We start from the raw sequence: 10331 nt of genomic DNA on the forward strand, positions 1-10331 counted from the left end.
TGCTCGTTCTTCAACGAGTGGCTCTCAAGGTATTGTGAGTGCAACAAAGGACAAGCGGGACACGGTGATTTGGCCAGGATGCAGTTGTCATACTTCAATGGGTTTAACCTGTCTGACTTGTCTGGAAATGACATGCACACACCCCAAATCCCAATCAAAACACGTTGGGGGTTTCTAATATGATCACCACCTGAGAGCAAGTGTCAACAGTGAACTCCCACTTTCTTTAAAGGGAGAATTAAACAGTATTGTACCTGATGTCTCCCAAACTTTAATAAAAGAATAAGAAAAGGTTACCTCCAAATGAAGGGTTGTTAATTATAACTTGAGTAGTAAGAGCTTGTCTCGGTCTAAAACGGCTGTTAGTTAATAAGAATAAAGACTGATTCTCTTTTAAACAAACTTTACTATTTTGCTGATGACTATACCCTCTACACAATTCTACATTACTCCTGTTAGAGGCAGTCTGTTTCAACAGACAGGAAGAATATTTTCCACTGGTTAGCTACTTGGTAGATGACGCTCAAGTTATACAATCTCACAATGTCTATACACAAGGATCGACAATCAAACTCTTCCATCCACTTCCCTGGACAGCCACTGAAAGCAAAGCAGTCCTGATAACTCCTTGGCCTCACTGTCTGCCATAACCTTTCGTGGGAGGATCAAATCAATAAACTTGCCTCAAAAGCTAATTGCCATTGAGGTATTCTCTGTTCCTTAGGTATTCCTGATCGTCCTGCAGCGTAGTCTGATATTTCACATCAATTGTTCAAATTTGCATAAAAGCACCAAAATTGGTACACATGTAGAATAATGTATTCCGAACAATTCTAGATATGGAGCCACCCGAGATTGTGCATTGGTCAGCTTTGGCGACCATTTTCCAAAATGGCCGCCCTTCTACTTTAGCGAAATTGGCTATATGCTCTTATTTTCATATTGTATTGGTGGTAGATATAAGGAAAGTGTAAAATTCAGTAAATTGACCATGAAAAGGTGTATTCAAATATTATGAGCCAGTATTTTCGGTAAAAAAAGCTATTATTTGATTTGTAAATTCCTGCTCTCCTGAAACTTTTCGCTGAAAAGTACCCATTATTGCCTGGAGAACAAGAGTCAAATGATATTCATCACATTCAATGGGTTTGGAATCAACAAAAATTGCATTAAAGTTTACATACTTTACTCTACTTTGAAAAGGGAACTGATAATCGTGATAATGACAAACTCAGAAAATGTAGTCAAATTATTGTACACTTCACTTTGAAGCGGCTACGGTTTACTGTCTACTACCATTCTACCAGGACACATGGTACATGCATACATCAATCTAGTACAATATGTTTCTGAGCTCAAGTGTACTGGCTCTGGATCAAGAAGTCAACACTTTTACAAGCAATGCGACTTTGCATTTGCACATTCTAAGCTCGGCTGATATCTCAGTCTGTGTCTACTGCGTCTGTCTACTGGCATTCTCCTTCACAAGCACACAGTCCAGTGCATTGCACATTAGCCTTCTTACATTTGCAGCAGCTTCTACAGCCTTTTTTGCAACCGCACGACACCAGCTCGAAGCAGCTTTTTGAAGCCTTAGGGAGTGTGGTCCAGAGCGGTTTGTAGGACCCATCCTCTGTTTGCCGCCAGCCCCAGCTTGTTGGTGATGGAAGCACGGGTTGAGGGACCAAGACCTGCCCCCAGACATAGCCACCCTGGAAGACTGATCTCTTCATATGCTGTTCCAAAGCATCGTAGGTAGGTGGGATGCGCTGGACGGAGTTCCTCTTGGTGAAGAGTTTCTTTCTGGCCTCGTTGACGTCCGTATATGGACTGGTGCGGTCATAGAGGAGCACCACAAACCTTTCAATGCAGTGCATTGTGTCATCCTGGATGTTGACTGGCGTGGTGGTCAGGGTCACAAGAGAATCTGTCAGTTCTGGAAACGAGTTCCATGTGGCCCAGGCAGATTTCTTCCCATGCCCCAACGAATGCTGATACCGTGTCACATCCGGTCATGGCGTGGAAGACAGGGAGGGCACGTGCCTTCTGTGGACCGAGGGAGGCAGCTATTTCATGGGCAGGGATGTAGCGGTAGTTCTTGCCCGTCCCAAAGGCAATCCAGAGTTCATCCACGCATGGTAGTGCCTGGGCTACCATCACCGCCAAGACGACAACGTCGGTGTCTACGGTTTGAACTTGAATCTGACGGTGGTCATGTTCTGCAGCATGGGCCACATGTAACATGATGCGAGTGTCCGCCTCTTCTTGACCGCATGGAGACAGAGATCTTTCATCTTCCTGCCTTGGAAGGAAGATGACTGCTTCAGCATCAGTGACTACCAGCTCCTTTGCCTCGTCATGGAAGGACTACACCAGCACATCGGACAGGAACGTGAAGAGCTCCACCTTGTTTGCGTTGACATGTAGGAAACTCTGCCAGTTTCCTGGTATGGCTGCGGTGCTCACCACGTGCCGTCGCACCCCTTTTCCTCGTTTCTCCCTTGTCGCCGTCTTCAAGGAGCCATCTTTGTAGCTATCCCAAACAAGGTCGAGACGTGAAGCACGACGCAGCTGCCCCTCGACGTATGGGATGAAGACTTGGTGGGCATATTCTTCAAATGTCTTGGCAGTGCCAGGCTTCAACATCTGCACAATGACGGCGCCATCAAGGACAACAGAAGTGACAGCAGGTGCATCAGACTGAGCTTCAGCAACGCCCTCAAGGCACACCAGCAAGTCGCTTTTGCTACCCAGGTGTAGCTTACTTGCATCAGATAACGCGGGAGGGCATGCTTGATTTTCATGACGGAAGAACTCGTCCAGGTTCCCATCGCGGTTCTGGCAGCCTATGTAGAGCCTTGCAAATAAGGCCATATCATTCTTCACAGATGCTTCCTTTCCTTTGGGTGCTTTGGGAGAATAACAAGAGAATAACAATGACAGATATCTCATGTTGTTAAAGTAGAATGGCGGCTATTTTGTAAAATGTCCACCAAAGCTGACCAAGGCAAAATCTCGAGTGGCTCCATATCCAGTATTGTTCAGAATACATTAGTCAACATATGTACCAATTTTGGTGCTTTTATGAAATGTCGAACAATTGGTTTGCTATGCTGCAGTACTATGAGCAGCACTCAGCTTATTAAGGTGTACAAGGCTTTCATACAGAGCTCCATGGAGTATGGCTACCCACTCTTGGCTAGCATTACTGGCTTCCAACTTTTCTCCTCTTGAGATGTCAAAAACAATTAGGCTTTCTGCACCATTTGGAGATTAAGATAGGAGATGGGTTCCCAAAGACTGTCACTCTCCCATCACCAACAAGTTGCTGGGCTCTCCATTTTATGCAAGCTTACATCTGGCCTTGCTTGTCCTTCTCTCTCCCACCTCTGTGCTCAAATAGCTACCCCAAGTAACAGATGTTCCTCAAGAAACCCATGCCTGCTCACCCGCCCCTTGTCCAGGCTGGTTGCCCACCTGTCTTCATCCCCTTATTTTCCTGACTCGTAATACCCGCTCCCTCTGGGAGTGAAATATGGTGTCAGTACCCCTCACTCAGGCAAGGATTAGTGGTTAAAACACTTGTACTATTCCACATGTGAAGTGAAAATTGCAAATCGTTTCACCACCCTCACAGGGATTTGTGCACGTGACCTGACCCTGGGTACCCCGAGCACATATGTCAAATTTGGTGGAGATTGGCCCAGCCCTATGATTGTATAATTATAAGACATAAATAGAATTGCCTTATTTTATATCATAAGGTTGTGGAATTGTCTCCCTGTGTTCATTACCTCATCCAAACCCATTATTACCCCCTTGCTCTCACCCATGCACATCCATGATCTCTTCTGAACACACTGAATCTTTCCCATTCCGTTCCTCTCAGGGCCACTATTACTTGTTTTGGGGTTATTTTTCCTTGCATATGTGAACATCCCCCCCTTCCCCAAGTGCACACACACACACACACACACACACACACACACACACACACACACACACACACACACACACACACACACACACACACAAACACTCCATATCCTTTGGTAGTCTGTAGATCTGAAGCCTTTTGTGGTTTAGCTCCTTCCTCGGCCTAGATAATTATGCACAATAATCATAATGAAAGAATACTGAAAGAATATGAAATTATAACTGCAGTATCGTTATTTTAACCAATGGAAGGTTGACAAATGTGGGCTGACCGCCATTGGAAGCAAAATAACGCTGACGTAACAGCCATTAGCCATCCACTGCAGCAAGAAAGCCATGGTGATGGATTAAAAAAAAAACACCAGAGGGGAAGGGTCAACCCCAAAAACAAAGAGCCCCCCCCCCCTGGATGACTGCTATTTTAAAGGAGTGGGGGGAGGAACATGACAGGACAGACTCGGAGAGACAATTCCACGTTTGAGAAAAGAGGCAGACACAAGAGTTGAGGTGAGCGGTTAGACAAGATTTAGGGTTAGTGTTAAGATGTCTGGTTGAGCCAATGCTACCTGATAGGCCTTGAGAATGATAAATGGCTGAGGGAAGGTGGGGAATGTTGGGGAATGACCAGGTGTTGGACTGTAGAAAACTGTGAAGTTACCACCCTCTCTGATGTGGGAGAGGAGTGGGTCTTGCACTTTAGCTTACAACCAAGTTAATTAATTCACTCTCACGACCTTAGATTCCACTGCTTTCAAATAAGAGGTGCAAGGTTAACATAATTGTTTCAACATGTTAGATGAAATTGTAACAATTTATAGCAATTGCTGTTTCAATGATATACTTTAACATCCATCCATTGGGACCAGACCCTATGCAGCCCATTGGTGTTGCCTAAGCAGTCTTCTTGGCTATTGGGCACAATCCTGGACAGCTCACCACTCCGACGCAGGATACCAGCAAGCCAGCACTCATTTTGCCAACCTCGAAAGGATGACAGACAGAGTCAACCCCACCTGGTGTTAATTCAACAACCAAGTGGGATTTGAACTCAGGATCCGAGGATCCCAAGCATATCACCACCCGGACCATTAAGCCAACACCAAGCACATACATTAACATGATTCCCACCTAACAACCTTTTGCCACCCGAGGGGATGCTATCCCTGGCTTGAGAACTGGTGAAGCATATATATATATATATATATATATATATATATATATATATATATATATATATATATATATATATATATATATATACATATATATACATATATATATACACATATATATATATATATATACATATATACATATACATATATATATATATATATATATATATATATATATATATATATATATATATATATATATATATACACATATATATATATATATATATATATACATATACACATACATATACATATACATATACATACACATATATAGCAGGACCCCGACATTTGCGGGGGGTATAGTACGTTCTGAGAACACCCCGTGAATGTTGAAACCGCGAATGTGGGGGCATTGTTTCAATGGGAAATGGGGGGATAGGTTCCGGGAATTTCCTGACCCTCAAAAAATCCACAAATGGCGGGTAAAATCTGCGAGTTTTTGTCATTGTTGCAATGGAGACAAGGGAGATATCATTAACGGTTTGCGGTGGTTCATGGTTCATTAAAAAGCCCACAAAAAGGTCACAAGCTGTATAATTAGTCGGTATGTTGCTAGCTGCTAATTACACTAATCACGAATGGATGTGCTGAACATTTCCATTCTTTAACTCATGGGACATGACGTCTTCTCTATCTGCAGGCTGATAATGCTGAGCGTTTTTAAAGTGTAGCAGCTCAGATTGTGCTGTTTGTAGCAAGATGGTGATTTACACTAAGATGCGCTGAATGTTTCCATTGTGTAATGTCCATATGTGGTGACCTGGTAATTACTGGATACATCAATCGATGCTGTTCATGTTTTCATTCTGTAAGTAACTCACGGGGGATGGCGTGACGTGTCCTGGTGAGACATCCCGTGAAACTATGTTTATCCCGTGAAGCTACAATACAGTATGTGCACTACCGTCTGTTTAAAGTGCACATGGTGAGACATCCCATGAAGGTTTATCCCGTGAAGCTACAACACACGTACAGGAAGCAGGTCATGTTCGTTGCTCATAGAAGATATGTTTTTTGCGTACGTACAGTATTGTGCTGTACGTACATCAGCTGCTTTGTGTATGGCTCATGGAAGATATGTTTTCGAAATGTGTTATGCTTTTGGCTCGTGAAAAAAAAATCGCCGTGAAAGCCATGAATACGTGGGGCAATTTCCCGCGAATTTCGGGAGATATTGCAAATTATCAACCGCGAATATGTGGAACCTGCAAATGTTTGGGTCCGGGTGTATATAAAGTAAAGAAAGACCCACTCACATACAGCCTCTGTCACCAGGGTCAACCTTGCTGAAGACAATTTGGGAAGTGATGTCTGGATGATTTTTCAGTCGCTTCATCAGACGTTCACTTCGATACCCATCATTCGGATAGCCACACTCATTCAGCTTATCAATATAGATCAATCTCAGTGAGGATAGTGGTAGAACTTTGTTCTCCTGGATGATGTTCTCTTGGACAACTTTAAGAGCTGAGCCGAATGCTTCATTGTGAGCTGCAGTGATATGGACCTGCTCTGTATCAGTTATGCTGGCTTTTGCTCTCTCCTGTGTGCGGATAAAGTTGTGATGTTCATTTTTGAACCTCCCATGACATGATGCATGATGTTTCGCCTCCACAGAGCACAGATCAATCCCCATCACTTTACGAGCAAGCCTTGTCTTCCCCAGCGTCTCGGCTTGTGATTTGTTGGGTTGCCATGCACTATTCAGCGTGAAGTATATAGGCCGCTCAGTCTTGCCAGCAGTTTTTATCTCAATCTTATTACAATAGATGCACTCAGGAGGAAATAGAGTCCTACTCTCAGGCACTGATTTTTTGCGAGGTGAATAGTGTTTTTTAGATGATGATGACGTCGACTCTGGACTGTTCAGCTGCTTCAGTCTCTCTTGGTTCTTAGTGAACAGCTGATAGCATTGTCTGTGGTCACCAATAGATTCAACATCAGCACCTTCAAGTGTTTCTGGGATCAAGTTACACACATTTTCCATACGATGAGGTGAATCAGGTGGTTGAGCGAGCCTCTTATCACGAATTTGGTGCAAGAAGGAAAGTTTTTCAGTAGGTTCAACTTTGATATCTCTAAACGAAATGAAGTTTCCATGATAAAGTCCACTAACATGCAACACACTCTGGGAGCTTGACTCTCTTTACTGGCACAGAAGTGTCAATAGACTTATTTTGCTTACTCATCATTTCTTACGGTTTTCTGTCGCCAACAACCTGAAAGCAAAATGACATTGATTAGTTGTCACAAAGCAAAGTGCGTTTAATCTAAATTTAATGAGATATCTAAGAATTGAATGGCTGATATGGGATAAGCTGGTTTCCGCCAGCTAGAACATACAACATGCTTGGGAATACATGGAGCGTTCAATGTAGGCATGAGCCTGGCCATGAATGAACTACTAAAGGCCAAAGTTGGACATGACAACAGACCATCAACACCAGATGTGTAATAATTGCATCAGTTTCATAACAAGAGATCCAAAATGGAAGCTCGAAATTTAAATTCAGAGAGCAACCAATTCTCAAAATGTCAGAAAAAATGTCAAATGAAGTATTCCAAAATTCTCGTATATGAAACCTACAACTCTTGTACAAATATATAATACAGTTTGGAGAATAAAATGCTTCCAATAAACCTAGAAAAAAACACTTACTTTGCGGAGAGCTGCGACCCAAGCACCTATGACCGGGCTCGCATGTTGGAAGGAACAAATCAATTTCAGTTTCACTTGATGTACGTTTGAAAACATTGAAAATATTGCAAAAACAACAGCATGGCAATATTATGTGGAAACAAAGCTGCACCCACATCCCACACAATGTTTGTTGATCACTGTTTGGAGAATGAATCACCAAATCAATCATCATCAAACACAAGTGTGCGAGGCACTGATATATTTATTTCCTTCATACAAATGCCTATAATATTGTGCATAATTCATTTTTTTTTTAAAGAAAATGCGTGATTATGTCGTTAATAAATTGTTCAATGAAAGATATGATGCTCCGAAACGTTTTATTGTGTGAAAACTGCATAGAAAAGTGGGGTCACACACGTTTTTATGATTTATAGTTCAAAAGTTATGAATTTGTCACTGCTACGGAACTAAATCCAAGATGGCCGCCATAAAAACCCCATGGGAAAATATTTCGAAATGGGAACATCTTAAATTTTGTTTCTGACAGCTTTGTGCATTTAAAAAAATAGGTGGCTTTAAATATTCCAGGGGGTGCATGGGAAGGCCATCTGGCTACTAGACTACAAATCCTTGTGGAAAATTCTGGGGAGGTAATCAAAGTTCGGGTGCTCAGAGGGCCTGCGCGAAAAAAATCGGAAAATTTACTTTTGCCAATATTGACTTGTGGGATGTCTAACTAGGGGTTTTTTGGGGTGCTGAATTGATTCCAACCATTATTTTTGAGAAAAAAAAACACTCCTTGATCATATAAGATGTATTTTATTGACATTTTTAACAGAACTGTGCTCAACGGAAATGTTGCTTCGTCAGCTTTTACAAACTAATTCATCAAACTCCCCAGTATCTTCCTCACTCTTGTCATCCAGCTGGTTTATGTTCAGGCAAGAGTTACCATGACAGATGCCGCAAGCAGAAATACACTTGACTCCTTGCTTTTTACAGCAGCACCTGAGTGAGCTGCAGTCCCCCGCACAGTTGCAGCTGGAAAAAGTCAGGAGGTAGTCTGGTGCAATGGGGTGTGTAGAAGGGACTGGTGCCAAGTCTCCGCAGATCAGGTTGATGGCAGTTGAAATGGTGAGCTCTTTTAGTTCAGCATCGTCCAGGGTTTGCGAGGGGTTGACGACCTGCTGACGGTAGTCTCGAAGGATTGCGTTTGTCATGTCTCTCAGACACACAATATCTGTTCTTCTCTCATCTGATGTGAAGTAGAGAGACTCCTCATACTGTTCCTGAAGCTTTATTTTCAGATACCGTGGACTGTATGCCAGACTTTTGTCCTCGCTGGGGTCAAGCTCTTCCATCTTCCTGTGGATCTTTGTAAGAGTTGTAATACCATGCTCCACCCTTTCATCTATCTATAAGCACAGTTTCTCAAACAGCAACTGACTCTCTTCATCAATAGGCCGTCCGACCTGAGGACAAAAATATCATTTTTAATTGAGCCGAACTTATCATTTTCATTTTAATTGAATAAGTGCATTGCTATTATAATTACCTCAGGGTTTGTAAAGGAGTGCTCGAATAGGGTCCTGCACCAAAGATGCTAAAGCGCCTCTTCTGCCACCAAGTCTATGATACCAGACAGATGACCGGCAACCTCACGTCCACAGGCATCTCCTCGTTTCACAGCTGTCTCCATCAAATTCCTTTTCAGTCGGTCCTGGTAGCGATTGCCAGGCGCACGATACACCTTCCGGGCTCTGCCTGGATGATACCACATATATGGATGATTAAAGTATTTGACTTTGAGTGGTAGAGTGAAGAGAAAAAAAAAATTGAAAAATATACATTTTAACTTGTGCAGGACTCAGTAAACGCGCAACTTACCAGGGTTTCGTTCCAATGTCTCAACGTTGATGCCTTCATCACAGAGTATGCAAACATCACGGTAGATAAGATGCGGTGATGGTGTTTGGGAAGTAGAGCCGGAGCCAGGCGAGGTACTTTGCCCAGATGATATCCGGCGTTTTTTAGTCCTGTCTGAGCATCGGCCCTCCTCATCTTGTTCCATGGAAATAAAAAAAAATATTGTTTAGAAAGCAAATTTGAGATTATTATTGTCGTTTTTATTTGCAATGCTACTTCCTTTGAATGATGAATAAAATAAACTTACAATTAGCTGTTTCAGTTGCAGTGGATATACTTCTCGCACGACTGGACAACTCTGTTTTACAATCCTCATGGTATCTCAACTTGCTGTCTTCTCCGTTGTCCCAGTCCCCATTTAGTCTCCCGATCAACGTCGCATCGCCCACAAGCTCAAAATGTGATAAGATCCGTGGGTGGCCTTTATTGGAGACTTTTGAGGGCGTATGCTTTTCAATCCCAGAACCACCACAGATGAAACACCTCAAGCCAGGTTCAGTCACATCCTTGTCCATACTGTCCTAAAAAAATAAGACTTTTTTTGTAAACAACAGATAGGACATTAAATTTTGACACAAAACAGACAGAACATCTTAAACAGAACATACAGTGATGTGTTTTAACATTAATAGGTCCACTCTACG

General features: G+C 42.6%; 1 pseudogene across 1 annotated transcript; it reads right to left on the minus strand.

Annotated features, from left to right (window-relative positions):
* Window positions 1–8530: 8530 nt before the first annotated feature.
* LOC147029741 (uncharacterized) lies at window positions 8531–10331 on the minus strand (annotated as a pseudogene). The gene is made up of 4 exons (XR_015055742.1): window positions 9935–10331; window positions 9649–9822; window positions 9317–9525; window positions 8531–9233 (listed from the first exon to the last, which is right to left on the minus strand). The product of XR_015055742.1 is annotated as an uncharacterized LOC147029741 (transcript).

Source organism: Eptatretus burgeri, chromosome 3 (assembly GCF_056783735.1).
Source record: "Eptatretus burgeri isolate ZD-2024b chromosome 3, Ebu_testis_v1, whole genome shotgun sequence".
In the NCBI taxonomy this organism is placed as follows: Eukaryota; Metazoa; Chordata; class Myxini; order Myxiniformes; family Myxinidae; genus Eptatretus; species Eptatretus burgeri.